Source organism: Balaenoptera borealis (genome assembly GCF_965194805.1).
Source record: "Balaenoptera borealis genome assembly, contig: HAP1_SCAFFOLD_81, whole genome shotgun sequence".
Lineage (NCBI taxonomy): Eukaryota > Metazoa > Chordata > Mammalia > Artiodactyla > Balaenopteridae > Balaenoptera > Balaenoptera borealis.
The window spans coordinates 966,834-985,878 of record NW_028123982.1 but is presented as its reverse complement, the minus strand read 5'-3'; the positions used below and the strand labels follow the sequence as shown (position 1 = coordinate 985,878).

Sequence of the window (19,045 nt, the reverse complement as noted above, 5' to 3'; positions counted from 1 at the left end):
ATCACAAAGTTCCATGCCCTTGTCATCAAAATGCTTCAGAACACATGTCATCATAATGCTCCATGCCAATGTCATCAAAATGCCCCGTGACACTTGTCATCACAATGCCCCATGGCCTTTGTCATCACAATGTTCCATGGCCCCTGTCATCACAGTGCTCCCTGATACCTTTCATCTCAATTCTAGATGTCCACTGTCATCACAATGCCCCATGACAGATGTCATAACAATTCGCCATGGTCCTTGTCATCACAATGCTCCATGAACCGTGTCATCACAAGGTTCCAGGACACTTGTCATCACAATGATCCATGACCACTTTCATCACAATGCTCCATGAACTCTCTTATCTCAATGCTCCATTGCCTTTGTATTCACAATGCTCCATTGTCCCAATAATCGCGTTGCTCCATGAACACTTTCATCACAATGCTCCTTGACCACTGTCACCATAATGCCCCATGACGTCTCTCATCACTGTGCTCCAAGGCCACTCTCATCAAAATGCTCCATGATCTGTGTCAGCACAGTATTGGATGACACTTGTCATCACAATTCTCCATGATCCCTGTAATCACAATGATCCCTGCCAATGTCATCACAGTGCACCATGTCTTTTGTAATCACAATGCTCAATGCCCTTGTCATCACAATTCTCCAGGTCTGTTGTCATAACCATGCTTCATGCCCGTGTCATCACAATGCTCCATGAATCTTGTCTTCACAATGCTCCATGGCCCATGTCATCCCAATGCTCCATGACACCTGTCATCACAATTCTCCAAGGCCCCTCTCATCACAATGCTCCACGACACTTTTCATCACATTGCTCCATAACACCTGTCAGCACAGTGTTCCCTGCCCATGTCATCACAATGCTCCATGTCCCCTATAATCACAATGCTCCATGCCTTTTTCCTCACGATGCTCCAGAATTCTTGTCATCACAATGTTCCGTGACAGTGGCATCACAATACTCCATGGCCCTTGTCATCACAATCCTCCAGAATTCGTGTCATCACAGTGTTCCATGACCGTGTCATCACAATGCAACATGACCCTGGTCATCACTGTTCTCCATGACATTTGTCATCACAATGCTCCATGTCGCTTTTCATCACAATTCTCAATGACAACTTTAATCACTACGCTCGCTGACCATTTTCATCACATTTCTCTATTGTCTTTACAATTCCCCATGGCCCCTTTCTTCACAATGCTCCATGATGCCTGTCAGCACAAAGCTCCATGGCTTTTGTTATCACAATGCTCCAGGACCAGTTTCATCACAATACTCCATCCCCCTTGTCATCACAGTGCACAATTAAACCTTTCATTACAATGCTCCATGACACTTGTCATCACAATGCTCCATGGCCTTTATCGTCACAATGCTCCCAGGCACTTTTCATCACGATGTTCCATGAAAACTTTCATCACATTGCTCCATGACCATTGTCATCACAATAGTCCATACCCTTGTCAACACAATGCTCCATGACTGCTGTCATCACAATAATCCAGGACAATTTTCATAACAATGCTTCATGTCCCCAGTCATCACAGTGCTCCAGGACACCTTTCATCACAATTCCTAGATGATTAATGTCATCACAATGCCCCATGACACCTGTCGTCACAATTTGCTATGACCCTTGTCATCACAATACTCGATGAACCATGTCATCACAGTGTTCCAGGACACATGTCATCACAATGATCCATGACTACTTTCATCACAATGCTCCATTACAACTGTCACCAAAATGCGCCATGGCCCCTGTTATCATATTGCTCCATGATCTGTTTCATCACAATGCTCCATGACCACTGTCATCACCATGCCTCATGATGCCTGTCATCTCAATGCTCCATGGCCCCTTTCATCACAATGCTCCATGAACACAGTCATCACAATGTTCCCTGCTCTTTTCATCACAATGCTCCATGGGCCCTGTCATCACAATGCTCCATGCCCTTGTCATCAAAATGCTCCAGAACTCTTGTCATCATAATGCTCCATGCCAATGTCATCAAAATGCCCCATGACACTTGTCATCACAATGCTCCATGGCCTTTGTCATCACAATGTTCCATGGCTCCTGTCCTCACAATACTCCATGCCCTTGTCATCAAAATGCTCCAGAACTCTTGGCATCATAATGCTCTATGCGAATGTCATCAAAATGCCCCATGACACTTGTCATCACAATGCTCCATGGCCTTTGTCATCACAATGTTCCATGGCCCCTGTTATCACAGTGCTCCATGATAACTTTCATCACAATTCTAGATGACCACTGTCACCAAAATACCCCATGACAGGTTTCATCACAATTCGCCATGGTCCTTGTCATCACAATGCTCCATGAACCATGTCATCACAAGGTTCCAGGACATTTGTCATCACAATGATCCATGATCACTTTCATCACAATGCTCCATAAAACCTGTCATCTCAATGCTCCATAGCCTTTGTATTCACAATGCTCCATTGACCCTGTAATCACAGTGCTCCATGACCCCTTTCATCACAAAGCTCCAAGACCGCTGTCATCACAATGCCCCATGACGCCTGCCATCACAAATCTCCAAGGCCTCTCTTACCAAAAAGCTCCATGATTCCTGTCAGCACAATATTCCATGACGCTTTTCATCACAATGCTCCATGACCCCTGTCATCACAAAGTTCTCTGCCCATATCATCACAATGCTCCTTGTCACCTTTAATCACAATGCTCCATGCCCTTTCATCACAATGCTCCAGAATTCTTGTCATCGCAATGTTCCTTGACCGTGTCATCACAATGCTCCATGACCCTTGTCATCACAAAGCTACATGACCCCTGTCATCACAATGATCCATGACTCCTTTCCTCACAGTGCTCCAGTACCCTTTTCATCACAATGCTCCATGCCGTTCTCATCACAATGCTCCATGGCCCCTGTAATCACAATGCTCCATCCCCTTGTCATCACAATGCTCCAGAACACTTGTCATCATAATACTCCAGTCCCGTGTCATCCCATTGCTCAATGACACTTGTCATCAAAATGTTCCTAGGCCTTTGTCATCACAGTGCTCCATGATACCTTTAACCAAAATTCTACATGACCACTGTCATCACAATGCAAGATGACCAATGTCATCACAATTCGCCTTGGCCCTTGTCATCTCAAGTCTGTATGAACCGTGTCATCACTAGGTTCCAGGACACTTGTCATCACAGTGATCCATGACCACTTTCATCACAATGCTCCATGAACTGTGTTATCTCAATGCTCCACGGCCTTTGTATTCACAATGCTCCATTGTCCCGATAATCGCGTTGCTCCATGAACACTTTCATCACTATGCTCCTTGACCACTGTCACCATAATGCCCCATGACGTCTCTCATCACTGTGCTCCAAGGCCACTTTCATCAAAATGCTCCATGATCTGTGTCAGCACAATATTGGATGACACTTGTCATCACAATGCTCCATGATCCCTGGAATCACAATGATCCCTGCCAATGTCATCACAATGCTCCATGTCTCCTGTAATCACAATGCTCCTTGCCCTTGTCATCACAATGCTCCAGGTCTGTTGTCATCACCATGCTTCATGCCCGTGTCATCACAAGGCTCCATGAATCTTGTCTTCACATTGCTCCATGGCCCATGTCATCCCAATGCTCCATGACCCCTGTCATCACAATTCTCCAAGGCCCCTCTCATCACAATGCTCCACGACACTTGTCATCACATTGCTCCATAACACCTGTCATCACAGTGTTCCCTGCCCATGTCATCACAATGCTCCATGTCCCCTATAATCACAATGCTCCATGCCTTTTTCCTAACGATGCTCCAAAATTCTTGTCATCCCAATGTTCCATGACCGTGGCATCACAATGCTCCATGGCCTTTGTCATCACAATGTTCCATGGACCCTGTCATCACAATGCTCCATGCCCTTGTCATCAAAATGCTCCATAACTCTTGTCATCATAATGCTCCATGCCAATGTCATAAAAATGCCCCATGACACTTGGCATCACAATGCTCCATGGCCTTTGTCATCACAATGTTCCATGGCCCCTCTCATCACAAAGCTCCATGCCCTTGTCATCAAAATGCTCCAGAACTCTTGTCATCATAATGCTCCATGCCAATGTCATCAAAATGCCCCATGACACTTGTCATCACAATGCTCCATGGCCTTTGTCATCACAATGTTCTATGGCCCCTGTCATCACAGTGCTCCATGATACCTTTCATCACAATTCTAGATGACCACTGTCATCACAATGCCCCATGACAGATGTCATCACAATTCGCCATGGTCCTTGTCATCACAATGCTCCATGAACCATGTCATCACAAGGTTCCAGGATACTTGTCATCACAATGATCCATGATCACTTTCATCACAATGCTCCATGAACCCTGTCATCTCAATGCTCCATAGCCTTTGTATTCACAATGCTCCATGGCCCCTGCAATCACAGTGCTCCATGACCCCTTTCATCACAATGCTCCAAGACCGCTGTCATCACAATGCCCCATGATGCCTGCCATCACAAATCTCCAAGGCCTCTCTTACCAAAAACCTTCATGACCCCTGTCATCACAAAGTTGTCTGCCCATATCATCACAATGCTCCCTGTCACATTTAATCACAGTGCTCCATGCCCTTTCATGACAATGCTCCAGAATTCTTGTCATCGCAATGTTCCTTTACCGTGTCATCACAATGCTTCATGACCCTTGTCATCACAAAGCTCCATGACCCCTGTCATCACAATGATCTATGACTCCTTTCCTCACAGTGCTCCAGTACCCTTTTCATCACAATGCTCTGTGCCATTGTCAGCACAATGCTCCTTGGACCCTGTCATCAAAATGCTCCATCCCCTTTTCATCACAATGCTCCAGACAGCCTATCATTACAATGCTCCATGCCCTTGTCACCACAATGCTCCAGAACACTTGTCATCATAATACTCCCTTCCTGTGTTATCCCATTGCTCAAAGACACTTGTCATCAAAATGTTCCTTGGCCTTTGTCATCACAGTGCTCCATGGTACATTTAATCAAAATACTACATGACCACTGTCATCACAATGCAAGATGACCAATGTCATCACAATGCCCCATGACACGTGTCATCACAATTCACATTGGCCCTTGTCATCTCAAGGCTGTATGAACCGTGTCATCACTAGTTTCCAGGACACTTGTCTTCACAGTGATCCATGACCACTTTCATCACAATGCTCCATGAACTCTCTTATCTCAATGCTCCATGGCCTTTGTATTCACAATGCTCCATTGTCCCGATAATCGCGTTGCTCCATGAACACTTTCATCAAAATGCTCCTTGACCACTGTCACCATAATGCCCCATGACGTCTCTCATCACTGTGCTCCAAGGCCACTTTCATCAAAATGCTCCATGATCTGTGTCAGCACAATATTGGATGACACTTGTCATCACAATGCTCCATGATCTCTGTAATAACAATGATCCCTGCCAATTTCATCACAATGCTCCATGTCTCCTGTAATCACAATGCTCCATGCCCTTGTCCTCACAATGCTCCAGGTCTGTTGTCATCACCATGCTTCATGCCCGTGTCATCACAATGCTCCATGAATCTTGTCTTCATAATGCTCCATGGCCCATGTCATCACAATGTTCCTTGACCACTGTCATCACAATTCTCCAAGGCCCCTCTCATCACAATGCTCCACGACACTTGTCATCACATTGCTCCATATCACCTGTCATCACAGTGTTCCCTGCCCATGTCATCACAATGCTCCATGTCCCCTATAATCACAATGCTCCATGCATGTTTCCTCACGATGCTCCAGAATTCTTGTCATCACAATGTTCCATGACTGTGGCATCAAAATGCTCCATGGCCCTTGTCATCACAATGCTCCAGAATTCTTGTCATCACAATATTCCATGAATATGTCATCACAATGTACAATACCCTGGTCATCACTGTTCTCCATGACCTTTGTCATCACAATGCTCCATGCCCTTTCATCACAATGCTCCAGAATTCTTGTCATCACAATGTTCCTTGACCGTGTCATCACAATGCTCCATGACCCCTGTCATCACAATGGTCCATGACTCCTTTCCTCACAGTGCTCCAGTACCCTTATCATCACAATGCTCCATGCCATGGTCAGCACAATGCTCCTTGGACCCTTTCATCAAAATGCTGCATCCCCTTTTCATCACAATGCTCCAGATAGCCTATCATTACAATGCTCCATGCTCATGTCATAACAATGCTCCATGCCGTTGTCATCACAATGCTCCATGGCCCCTGTAATCACAATGCTCCATCCCCTTGTCATCACAATGCTCCAGAACACTTGTCATCATAATACTCCATTCCCGTGTCATCCCATTGCTCAATGACACTTGTCATCAAAATGTTCCTTGGCCTTTGTCATCACAGTGCTCCATGATACCTTTAATCAAAATTCTACATGACCATTGTCATCACACTGCAAGATGACCAATGTCATCACAATGCCCCATGACACGTGTCATCACAATTCGCCTTGGCCCTTGTCATCTCAAGGCTGTATGAGCCGTGTCATCACTAGGTTCCAGGACACTTGTCTTCACAGTGATCCATGACCACTTTCATCACAATGCGCCATGAACCCTGTCATCTCAATGCTCCATAGCCTTTGTATTCACAATGCTCCATTTCTCCTGTAATCACAATGATCCATGCCCTTTTCATCACAATGCTCCAGGTCTGTTGTCATCACCATGCTTCATGCCCGTGTAATCACAATGCTCCATGAATCTTGTCTTCACAATGCTCCCTGGCCCATGTCATCCCAATGCTCCATGACTCCTTTCATCACAATGCTCCAAGACAGCTGTCATCACAATGCCCCATGACGCCTGCCATCACAAATCTCCAAGGCCTCTCTTACGAAAAAGCTCCATGATCCCTGTCAGCACAATGTTCCATGAGGCTTTTCATCACAATTCTCCATGACACCTGTCATCACAGTGTTCCCTGCCCAAGTCATCACAATGCTCCATGCCCTTGTCATCAAAATGCTCCAGAACTCTTGTCATCATAATGCCCCATGCCAATGTCATCAAAATGCCCCATGACTCTTGTCATCACAATGATCCATGGCCTTTGTCATCACAATGTTCCATGGCCCCTCTCATCACAAAGCTCCATGCCCTTGTCATCAAAATGCTCCAGAACTCTTGTCATCATAATGCTCCACGCCAATGTCATCACAATGCCCCATGACACTTGTCATCCCAATGCTCCATGGCCCCTGTCATCACAGTGCTCCCTGATACCTTTCATCACAATTCTAGATGACCACTGTCTTCACAATGCCCCATGACAGATGTCATCACAATTCGCCATGGACCTTGTCATCACAATGCTCCATGAACCGTGTCATCACAAGGTTCCAGGACACTTGTCATCACAATGATCAATCATCACTTTCATCACAATGCTCCAGGAACCCTGTCATCTCAATGCTCCATGCCGTTGTCATCACAATGCTCCATGGCCCCTCTAATCACAATGCTCCATGCCCTCGTCATCAAAATGCTCCAGAACACTTGTCATCATAATACTCCATTCCCGTGTCATCCCATTGCTCAATGACACTTGTCATCAAAATGTTCCTTGTCCTTTGTCATCACAGTGCTCCATGATACCTTTAATCAAAATTCTACATGACCACTGTCATCACAATGCAAGATAACTGATATCATCAAAATGCCCCATGACACGTGTCATCACAATTCGCCTTGGCCCTTGTCATCTCAAGGCTGTATGAACCGTGTCATCACTAGGTTCCAGGACACTTGTCATCACAGTGATCCATGACCACTTTCATCACAATGCTCCATGAACTCTCTTATCTCAATGCTCCATGGCCTTTGTATTCACAATGCTCCATTGTCCCGATAATCGCGTTGCTCCATGAACACTTTCATCAAAATGCTCCTTGACCACTGTCACCATAATGCCCCATGACATCTCTCATCACTGTGCTCCAAGGCCACTCTCATCAAAATGCTCCATGATCTGTGTCAGCACAATATTGGATGACACTTGTCATCACAATGCTTCATGATCCCTGTAATCACAAGGATCCCTGCCAATGTCATCACAATGCTCCATGTCTCCTGTAATCACAATGCTCCATGCCCTTGTCATCACAATGCTCCAGGTCTGTTGTCATCACCATGCTTCATGCCCGTGTCATCACAATGCTCCATGAATCTTGTCTTCACAATGCTCCATGGCCCATGTCATCACAATGCTCCATGACCACTGTCATCACAATTCTCCAAGGCCCCTCTCATCACAATGTTCCACGACACTTGTCATCACATTGCTCCATAACACCTGTCATCACAGTGTTCCCTGCCCATGTCATCACAATGCTCCATGCCTGTTTCCTCACAATGCTCCAGAATTCTTGTCATCACAATGTTCCATGACCGTGTCATCACAATGCTACATGACCCTGGTCATCACATTTCTCCATGACATTTGTCATCACAATGCTCTATGTCGCTTTTCATCACAATTCTCAATGACCACTTTAATCACTATGCTCGCTGACCATTTTCATCACATTTCTCTATTGTCATTACAATTCCCCATGGCCCCTTTCTTCACAATGCTCCATGATGCCTGTCAGCACAAACTCCATGGCTTTTGTTATCACAATGCTCCAGGACCAGTTTCATCACAATACTCCATCCCCCTTGTCATCACAGTGCACAATGAAACCTTTCATTACAATGCTCCATGACACTTGTCATCACAATGCTCCATGGCCTTTATCGTCACAATGCTCCCAGGCACTTTTCATCACGATGTTCCATGAAAACTTTCATCACATTGCTCCATGACCATTGTCATCACAATAGTCCATACCCTTGTCAACACAATGCTCCATGACTGCTGTCATCACAATAATCCAGGACAATTTTCATAACAATGCTTCATGCCCCCAGTCATCACAGGGCTCCATGACACCTTTCATCACAATTCCTAGATGATCAATGTCATCACAATGACCCATGACACCTGTAGTCACAATTCGCTATGACCCTTGTCATCACAATACTCGATGAACCGTGTCATCACAGTGATCCAGGACACATGTCATCACAATGATCCATGACTACTTTCATCACAATGCTCCAGTACACCTGTCATCAAAATGCTCCATGGCCCCTGTTATCATATTGCTCCATGATCGCTTTCATCACAATGCTCCATGACCACTGTCATCACCATGCCTCATGACGCCTGTCATCTCAATGCTCCATGGCCCCTTTCATCACAATGCTCCATGAACCCAGTCATCACAATGTTCCCTGCCCTTTTCATCACAATGCTCCATGGGCCCTGTCATCACAATGCTCCATGCCCTTGTCATCAAAATGCTCCAGAACTCTTGTCATCATAATGCTCCATGCCAATGTCATCAAAATGCCCCATGACACTTGTCATCACAATGCTCCATGGCCTTTGTCATCACAATGTTCCATGCCTCCTGTCCTCACAATACTCCATGCCCTTGTCATCAAAATGCTCCAGAACACTTGTCATCATAATGCTCTATGCCAATGTCATCAAAATGCCCCATGAAACTTGTCATCACAATGCTCCATGGCCTTTGTCATCACAATGTTCCATGGCCCCTGTTATCACAGTGCTCCATAACACCTTTCATCACAATTCTAGATGACCACTGTCATCACAATGCCCCATGACAGATGTCATCACAATTCGCCATGGTCCTTGTCATCACAATGCTCCATGAACCATGTCATCACAAGGTTCCAGGACACTTTTCATCACAATGATCCATGATCACTTTCATCACAATGCTCCATGAACCCTGTCATCTCAGTGCTCCATAGCCTTTGTATTCACAATGCTCCATTGTCCAGATAATCGCATTGCTCCATGAACACTTTCATCACAATGATCCTTGACCACTGTCACCATAATGCCCCATGACGTCTCTCATCACTGTGCTCCAAGGCCACTCTCATCAAAATGCTCCATGATCTGTGTCAGCACAATATTGGATGACACTTGTCATCACAATGCTCCATAATCCCTGGAATCACAATGATCCCTGCCAATGTCATCACAATGCTCCATGTCTCCCCTAATCACAATGCTCCATGCCCTTGTCATCACAATGCTCCAGGTCTGTTGTCATCACCATGCTTCATGACCGTGTCATCACAATGCTCCATGAATCTTGTCTTCACAATGCTCCATGGCCCATGTCATCACAATGCTCCATGACCACTGTCATCACAATTCTCCAAGGCCCCTCACATCACAATGCTCCACGACACTTGTCATCACATTGCTCCATAACAGCTGTCATCACAGTGTTCCCTGCCCATCTCATCACAATGCTCCATGTCCCCTATAATCACAATGTTTCATGCCTATTTCCTCACAATGCTCCAGAATTCTTGTCATCACAATGTTCCATGACCGTGGCATCACAATGCTCCATGGCCCTTGTCATCACAATGCTCCAGAATTCTTGTCATCACAATGTTCCATGACCGTGTCATCACAATGCTACATGACCCTGGTCATCACTGTTCTCCATGACCTTTGTCATCACAATGCTCTATGTCGCTTTTCATCACAATTCTCAATGACCACTTTAATCACTATGCTCGCTGACCATTTTCATCACATTTCTCGATTGTCATTACAATTCCCCATGGCCCCTTTCTTCACAATGCTCCATGATGCCTGTCATCACAAAACTCCATGGCTTTCGTTATCACAATGCTCCAGGACCAATTTCATCACAATACTCCATCCCCCTTGTCATCACAGTGCACAATGAAACCTTTCATTACAATGCTCCATGACACTTGTCATCACAATGCTCCATGGCCTTTATCGTCACAATGCTCCCAGGCACTTTTCATCACGATGTTCCATGAAAACTTTCATCACATTGCTCCATGACCATTGTCATCACAATAGTCCATACCCTTGTCAACACAATGCTCCATGACTGCTGTCATCACAATAATCCAGGACAATTTTCATAACAATGCTTCATGGCCCCAGTCATCACAGTGCTCCATGACACCTTTCATCACAATTCCTAGATGATCAATGTCATCACAATGCCCCATGACACCTGTCGTCACAATTCGCTATGACCCTTGTCATCACAATACTCGATGAACCGTGTCATCACAGTGTTCCAGGACACATGTCATCACAATGATCCATGACTACTTTCATCACAATGCTCAAATACACCTGTCAACACAATGCTCCATGGCCCCTGTTATCGTATTGCTCCATGATCTCTTTCATCGCAATGCTCCATGACCACTGGCATCACCATGCCTCATGACGCCTGTCATCTCAATGCTCCATGGCCCCTTTCATCACAATGCTCCATGCCTGTTTCCTCACAATTCTCCAGAATTCTTGTCATCACAATGTTCCATGACCGTGGCATCACAATGCTCCATGCCCTTGTCATCAAAATGCTCCAGAACTCTTGTCATCATAATGCTCCACGCCAATGTCATCAAAATGCCCCATGACACTTGTCATCACAATGCTCCATGGCCTTTGTCATCACAATGTTCCATGGACCCTCTCATCACAAAGTTCCATGCCCTTGTCATCAAAATGCTTCAGAACACATGTCATCATAATGCTCCATGCCAATGTCATCAAAATGCCCCGTGACACTTGTCATCACAATGCCCCATGGCCTTTGTCATCACAATGTTCCATGGCCCCTGTCATCACAGTGCTCCATGATACCTTTCATCACAATTCTAGATGTCCACTGTCATCACAATGCCCCATGACAGATGTCATCACAATTCGCCATGGTCCTTGTCATCACAATGCTCCATGAACCGTGTCATCACAAGGTTCCAGGACACTTGTCATCACAATGATCCATGATCATATTCTTCACAATGCTCCATGAACCCTGTCATCTCAATGCTCCATAGCCTTTGTATTCACAATGCTCCATGGCCCCTGTAATCACAGTGCTCCATGACCCCTTTCATCACAATGCTCCAAGACCGCTGTCATCATAATGCCCCATGACGCCTGCCATCACAAATCTCCAAGACCTCTCTTACCAAAAAGCTCCATGACCCCTGTCATCACAAAGTTCTCTGCCCATATCATCACAATGCTCCTTGTCACCTTTAATCACAATGCTCCATGCCCTTTCATCACAATGCTCCAAAATTCTTGTCATCGCAATGTTCCTTGACCGTGTCATCACAATGCTACATGACACTTGTTATCAAAAAGCTCCATGACCCAAGTCATCACAATGATCCATGACTCCTTTCCTCACAGTGCTCCAGTACCCTTTTCATCACAATGCTCCATGCCATTGTCAGCACAATGCTCCTTGGACCCTCTCATCAAAATGCTCCATCCCCTTTTCATCACAATGCTCCAGATAGCCTATCATTACAATGCCCCATGCCCGTGTCATCACAATGTTCCATGCCGTTGTCATCACAATGCTCCATGGCCCCTGTAATCACAATGCTCCATGCCCTTGTCATCACAATGCTCCAGAACACTTGTCATCATAATACTCCATTCCCGTGTCATCCCATTGCTCAATGACACTTGTCATCAAAATGTTCCTTGGGCTTTGTCATCACAGTGCTCCATGATACCTTTAATCAAAATTCTACATGACCACTGTCATCACAATGAAAGATGACCAATGTCATCACAATGCCCCATGACACGTGTCATCACAATTTGCCTTGGCCCTTGTCATCTCAAGGCTGTATGAACCGTGTCATCACTAGGTTCCAGGACACTTGTCATCCCAGTGATCCATGAACACTTTCATCACAATGCTCCATGAACTCTGTTATCTCAATGCTCCATGGCCTTTGTATTCACAATGCTCCATTGTCCCGATAATCGCTTTGCTCCATGAACACTTTCATCACAATGCTCCTTGACCACTGTCACCATAATGCCCCATGACGTCTCTCATCACTGTGCTCCAAGGCCACTCTCATCAAAATGCTCCATGATCTGTGTCAGCACAATATTGGATGACACTTGTCATCACAATGCTCCATGATCCCTGGAATCACAATGATCCCTGCCAATGTCATCACAATGCTCCATGTCTCCTGTAATCACAATGCTCCATGCCCTTGTCATCACAATGCTCCAGGTCTGTTGTCATTACCATGCTTCATGCCCGTGTCATCACAATGCTCCATGAATCTTGTCTTCACAATGCTCCATGGCCCATGTCATCACAATGCACCATGACCCCTGTCGTCACAATTCTCCAAGGCCCCCTCATCACAATGCCCCACGACACTTTTCATCACATTGCTCCATAACAGCTGTCATCACAGTGTTCCCTGCCCATGTCATCACAATGCTCCATGTCCCCTATAATCACAATGCTCCATGCCTGTTTCCTCACAATGCTCCAGAATTCTTGTCATCACAATGTTCCATGACCGTGGCATCACAATGCTCCATGGCCCTTGACAATGCTCCATGGCCCTTGTCATCACAATGCTCCAGAATTCTTGTCATCGCAATGTTCATTGACCATGTCATCACAATGCTCCATGACCCTTGTCATAACAAAGCTCCATGACCCCTGTCATCATAGTGATCCATGACTCCTTTCCCCACAGTGCTCCAGTACCCTTTTCATCACATTGCTCCATGCCATTGTCAGCACAATGCTCCTTGGACCCTCTCATCAAAATGCTCCATCCCCTTTTCATCACAATGCTCCAGATAGCCTATCATTACAATGCTCCATGCCCGTGTCATCACAATGCTCCATGCCGTTGTCATCACAATGCTCCATGGCCCCTGTAATCACAATGCTCCATGCCCTTGTCATCACAATGCTCCAGAACACTTGTCATCATAATACTCCATTCCCGTGTCATCCCATTGCTCAATGACACTTGTCATTAAAATGTTCCTTGGCCTTTGTCATCACAGTGCTCCATGATACCTTTAATCAAAATTCTACATGACCAATGTCATCACAATGCCCCATGACACGTATCATCACAATTCGCCTTTGCCCTTGTCCTCTGAAGGCTCTATGAACCGTGTCATTACTAGGTTCCAGGACACTTGTCATCCCAGTGATCCATGACCACTTTCATCACAATGTTCCATGAATTCTGTTATCTCAATGCTCCATGGCCTTTGTATTCACAATGCTCCATTGTCCCGATAATCGCGTTGCTGCATGAACACTTTCATCAGAATGCTCCTTGACCACTGTCACCATAATGCCCCATGACGTCTCTCACCACTGTGCTCCAAGGCCAATCTCATCAAAATGCTACATGATCTGTGTCAGCACAATATTGGATGACACTTGACATCACAATGCTCCATGATCCCTGGAATCAGAATGATCCCTGCCAATGTCATCACAATGCTCCATGTCGCCTGTAATCACAATGCTCCATGCCCTTGTCATCACAATGCTCCAGGTCTGTTGTCATTACCATGCTTCATGCACGTGTCATCACAATGCTCCATGGACCCTCTCATCACAATGCTCCATGACACTTGTCATCACATTGCTCCATAACACTTGTCATCATAATACTCCATTCCCGTGTCATCCCATTGCTCAATGACACTTGTCATCAAAATGTTCCTTGGCCTTTGTCATCACAGTGCTCCATGATACCTTTAATCAAAATTCTACATGACCACTGTCATCACAATGCAAGATGACCAATGTCATCACAATGCCCCATGACACGTATCATCACAATTCGCCTTGGCCCTTGTCCTCTGAAGGCTGTATGACCCGTGTCATCACTAGGTTCCAGGACACTTGTCTTCCCAGTGATCCATGACCACTTTCATCACAATGTTCCATCAATTCTGTTATCTCAATGCTCCATGGCCTTTGTATTCACAATGCTCCATTGTCCCGATAATCGCGTTGCTCCATGAACACTTTCATCACAATGCTCCTTGACCACTGTCACCATAATGCCCCATGACGTCTCTCATCACTGTGCTCCATGGCCACTCTCATCAAAATGCTACATGATCTGTGTCAGCACAATATTGGATGACACTTGACATCACAATGCTCCATGATCCCTGGAATCAGAATGATCCCTGCCAATATCATCACAATGCTCCATGTCTCCTGTAATCACAATGCTCCATGCCCTTGTCATCACAATGCTCCAGGTCTGTTGTCATTACCATGCTTCATGCCCGTGTCATCACAATGCTCCATGAATCTTGTCTTCACAATGCTCCATGGCCCATGTCATCACAATGCACCATGACCCCTGTCATCACAATTCTCCAAGGCCCCTCTCATCGCAATGCTCCATGACACTTGTCATCACATTGCTCCATAACACCTGTCATCACAGTGTTCCCTGCCCATGTCATCACAATGCTCCATGTCCCCTATAATCACAATGCTCCATGCCTGTTTCCTCACAATGCTCCAGAATTCTTGTCATCACAATGTTCCATGACCATGGCATCACAATGCTCCATGGCCCTTGACAATGCTCCATGGCCCATGTCATCACAATGCTCCAGAATTCTTGTCATCACAATGTTCCATGACCATGTCATCACAATGCTTCAATACCCTGGTCATCACTGTTCTCCATGACCTTTGTCATCACAATGCTCTATGTCGCTTTTCATCACAATTCTCAATGACCACTTTAATCACTATGCTCGCTGACCATTTTCATCACATTTCTCGATTGTCATTACAATTCCCCATGGCCCCTTTCTTCACAATGCTCCATGATGCCTGTCATCACAAAACTCCATGGCTTTCGTTATCACAATGCTCCAGGACCAATTTCATCACAATACTCCATCCCCCTTGTCATCACAGTGCACAATGAAACCTTTCATTACAATGCTCCATGACACTTGTCATCACAATGCTCCATGGCCTTTATCGTCACAATGCTCCCAGGCACTTTTCATCACGATGTTCCATGAAAACTTTCATCACATTGCTCCATGACCATTGTCATCACAATAGTCCATACCCTTGTCAACACAATGCTCCATGACTGCTGTCATCACAATAATCCAGGACAATTTTCATAACAATGCTTCATGGCCCCAGTCATCACAGTGCTCCATGACACCTTTCATCACAATTCCTAGATGATCAATGTCATCACAATGCCCCATGACACCTGTCGTCACAATTCGCTATGACCCTTGTCATCACAATACTCGATGAACCGTGTCATCACAGTGTTCCAAGACACATGTCATCACAATGATCCATGACTACTTTCATCACAATGCTCAAATACACCTATCAACACAATGCTCCATGGCCCCTGTTATCGTATTGCTCCATGATCTCTTTCATCGCAATGCTCCATGACCACTGGCATCACCATGCCTCATGACGCCTGTCATCTCAATGCTCCATGGCCCCTTTCATCACAATGCTCCATGCCTGTTTCCTCACAATTCTCCAGAATTCTTGTCATCACAATGTTCCATGACCGTGGCATCACAATGCTCCATGCCCTTGTCATCAAAATGCTCCAGAACTCTTGTCATCATAATGCTCCACGCCAATGTCATCAAAATGCCCCATGACACTTGTCATCACAATGCTCCATGGCCTTTGTCATCACAATGTTCCATGGACCCTCTCATCACAAAGTTCCATGCCCTTGTCATCAAAATGCTTCAGAACACATGTCATCATAATGCTCCATGCCAATGTCATCAAAATGCCCCATGACACTTGTCATCACAATGCCCCATGGCCTTTGTCATCACAATGTTCCATGGCCCCTGTCATCACAGTGCTCCATGATACCTTTCATCACAATTCTAGATGTCCACTGTCATCACAATGCCCCATGACAGATGTCATAACAATTCGCCATGGTCCTTGTCATCACAATGCTCCATGAACCGTGTCATCACAAGGTTCCAGGACACTTGTCATCACAATGATCCATGATCATATTCTTCACAATGCTCCATGAACCCTGTCATCTCAATGCTCCATAGCCTTTGTATTCACAATGCTCCATGGCCCCTGTAATCACAGTGCTCCATGACCCCTTTCATCACAATGCTCCAAGACCGCTGTCATCATAATGCCCCATGACGCCTGCCATCACAAATCTCCAAGGCCTCTCTTACCAAAAAGCTCCATGACCCCTGTCATCACAAAGTTCTCTGCCCATATCATCACAATGCTCCTTGTCACCTTTAATCACAATGCTCCATGCCCTTTCATCACAATGCTCCAAAATTCTTGTCATCGCAATGTTCCTTGACCGTGTCATCACAATGCTACATGACACTTGTTATCAAAAAGCTCCATGACCCAAGTCATCACAATGATCCATGACTCCTTTCCTCACAGTGCTCCAGTACCCTTTTCATCACAATGCTCCATGCCATTGTCAGCACAATGCTCCTTGGACCCTCTCATCAAAATGCTCCATCCCCTTTTCATCACAATGCTCCAGATAGCCTATCATTACAATGCCCCATGCCCGTGTCATCACAATGTTCCATGCCGTTGTCATCACAATGCTCCATGGCCCCTGTAATCACAATGCTCCATGCCCTTGTCATCACAATGCTCCAGAACACTTGTCATCATAATACTCCATTCCCGTGTCATCCCATTGCTCAATGACACTTGTCATCAAAATGTTCCTTGGGCTTTGTCATCACAGTGCTCCATGATACCTTTAATCAAAATTCTACATGACCACTGTCATCACAATGAAAGATGACCAATGTCATCACAATGCCCCATGACACGTGTCATCACAATTTGCCTTGGCCCTTGTCATCTCAAGGCTGTATGAACCGTGTCATCACTAGGTTCCAGGACACTTGTCATCCCAGTGATCCATGAACACTTTCATCACAATGCTCCATGAACTCTGTTATCTCAATGCTCCATGGCCTTTGTATTCACAATGCTCCATTGTCCCGATAATCGCGTTGTTCCATGAACACTTTCATCACAATGCTCCTTGACCACTGTCACCATAATGCCCCATGACATCTCTCATCACTGTGCTCCAAGGCCACTCTCATCAAAATGCTCCATGATCTGTGTCAGCACAATATTGGATGACACTTGTCATCACAATGCTCCATGATCCCTGGAATCACAATGATCCCTGCCAATGTCATCACAATGCTCCATGTCTCCTGTAATCACAATGCTCCATGCCCTTGTCATCACAATGCTCCAGGTCTGTTGTCATTACCATGCTTCATGCCCGTGTCATCACAATGCTCCATGAATCTTGTCTTCACAATGCTCCATGGCCCATGTCATCACAATGCACCATGACCCCTGTCGTCACAATTCTCCAAGGCCCCCTCATCACAATGCCCCACGACACTTTTCATCACATTGCTCCATAACAGCTGTCATCACAGTGTTCCCTGCCCATGTCATCACAATGCTCCATGTCCCCTATAATCACAATGCTCCATGCCTGTTTCCTCACAATGCTCCAGAATTCTTGTCATCACAATGTTCCATGACCGTGGCATCACAATGCTCCATGGCCCTTGACAATGCTCCATGGCCCTTGTCATCACAATGCTCCAGAATTCTTGTCATCGCAATGTTCATTGACCATGTCATCACAATGCTCCATGACCCTTGTCATAACAAAGCTCCATGACCCCTGTCATCATAGTGATCCATGACTCCTTTCCCCACAGTGCTCCAGTACCCTTTTCATCACATTGCTCCATGCCATTGTCAGCACAATGCTCCTTGGACCCTCTCATCAAAATGCTCCATCCCCTTTTCATCACAATGCTCCAGATAGCCTATCATTACAATGCTCCATGCCCGTGTCATCACAATGCTCCATGCCGTTGTCATCACAATGCTCCATGGCCCCTGTAATCACAATGCTCCATGCCCTTGTCATCACAATGCTCCA

The 19,045-nt window shown here is 45.6% G+C and overlaps 2 long non-coding RNA genes across 2 annotated transcripts; both read right to left on the bottom strand.

The window, feature by feature from the left end:
* Nucleotides 1-967: 967 nt before the first annotated feature.
* On the bottom strand, nt 968-13,391 carry LOC309621241. Its single transcript, XR_014239848.1, has 2 exons — nt 10,129-13,391; nt 968-1,378 (listed from the first exon to the last, which is right to left on the bottom strand). It is a non-coding gene; the product is annotated as an uncharacterized lncRNA (long non-coding RNA).
* A 2,231-nt stretch (nt 13,392-15,622) lies between these two features.
* On the bottom strand, nt 15,623-18,459 carry LOC309621242. The gene is made up of 2 exons (XR_014239849.1): nt 18,220-18,459; nt 15,623-16,410 (listed from the first exon to the last, which is right to left on the bottom strand). It is a non-coding gene; the product is annotated as an uncharacterized lncRNA (long non-coding RNA).
* Nucleotides 18,460-19,045: the final 586 nt, after the last annotated feature.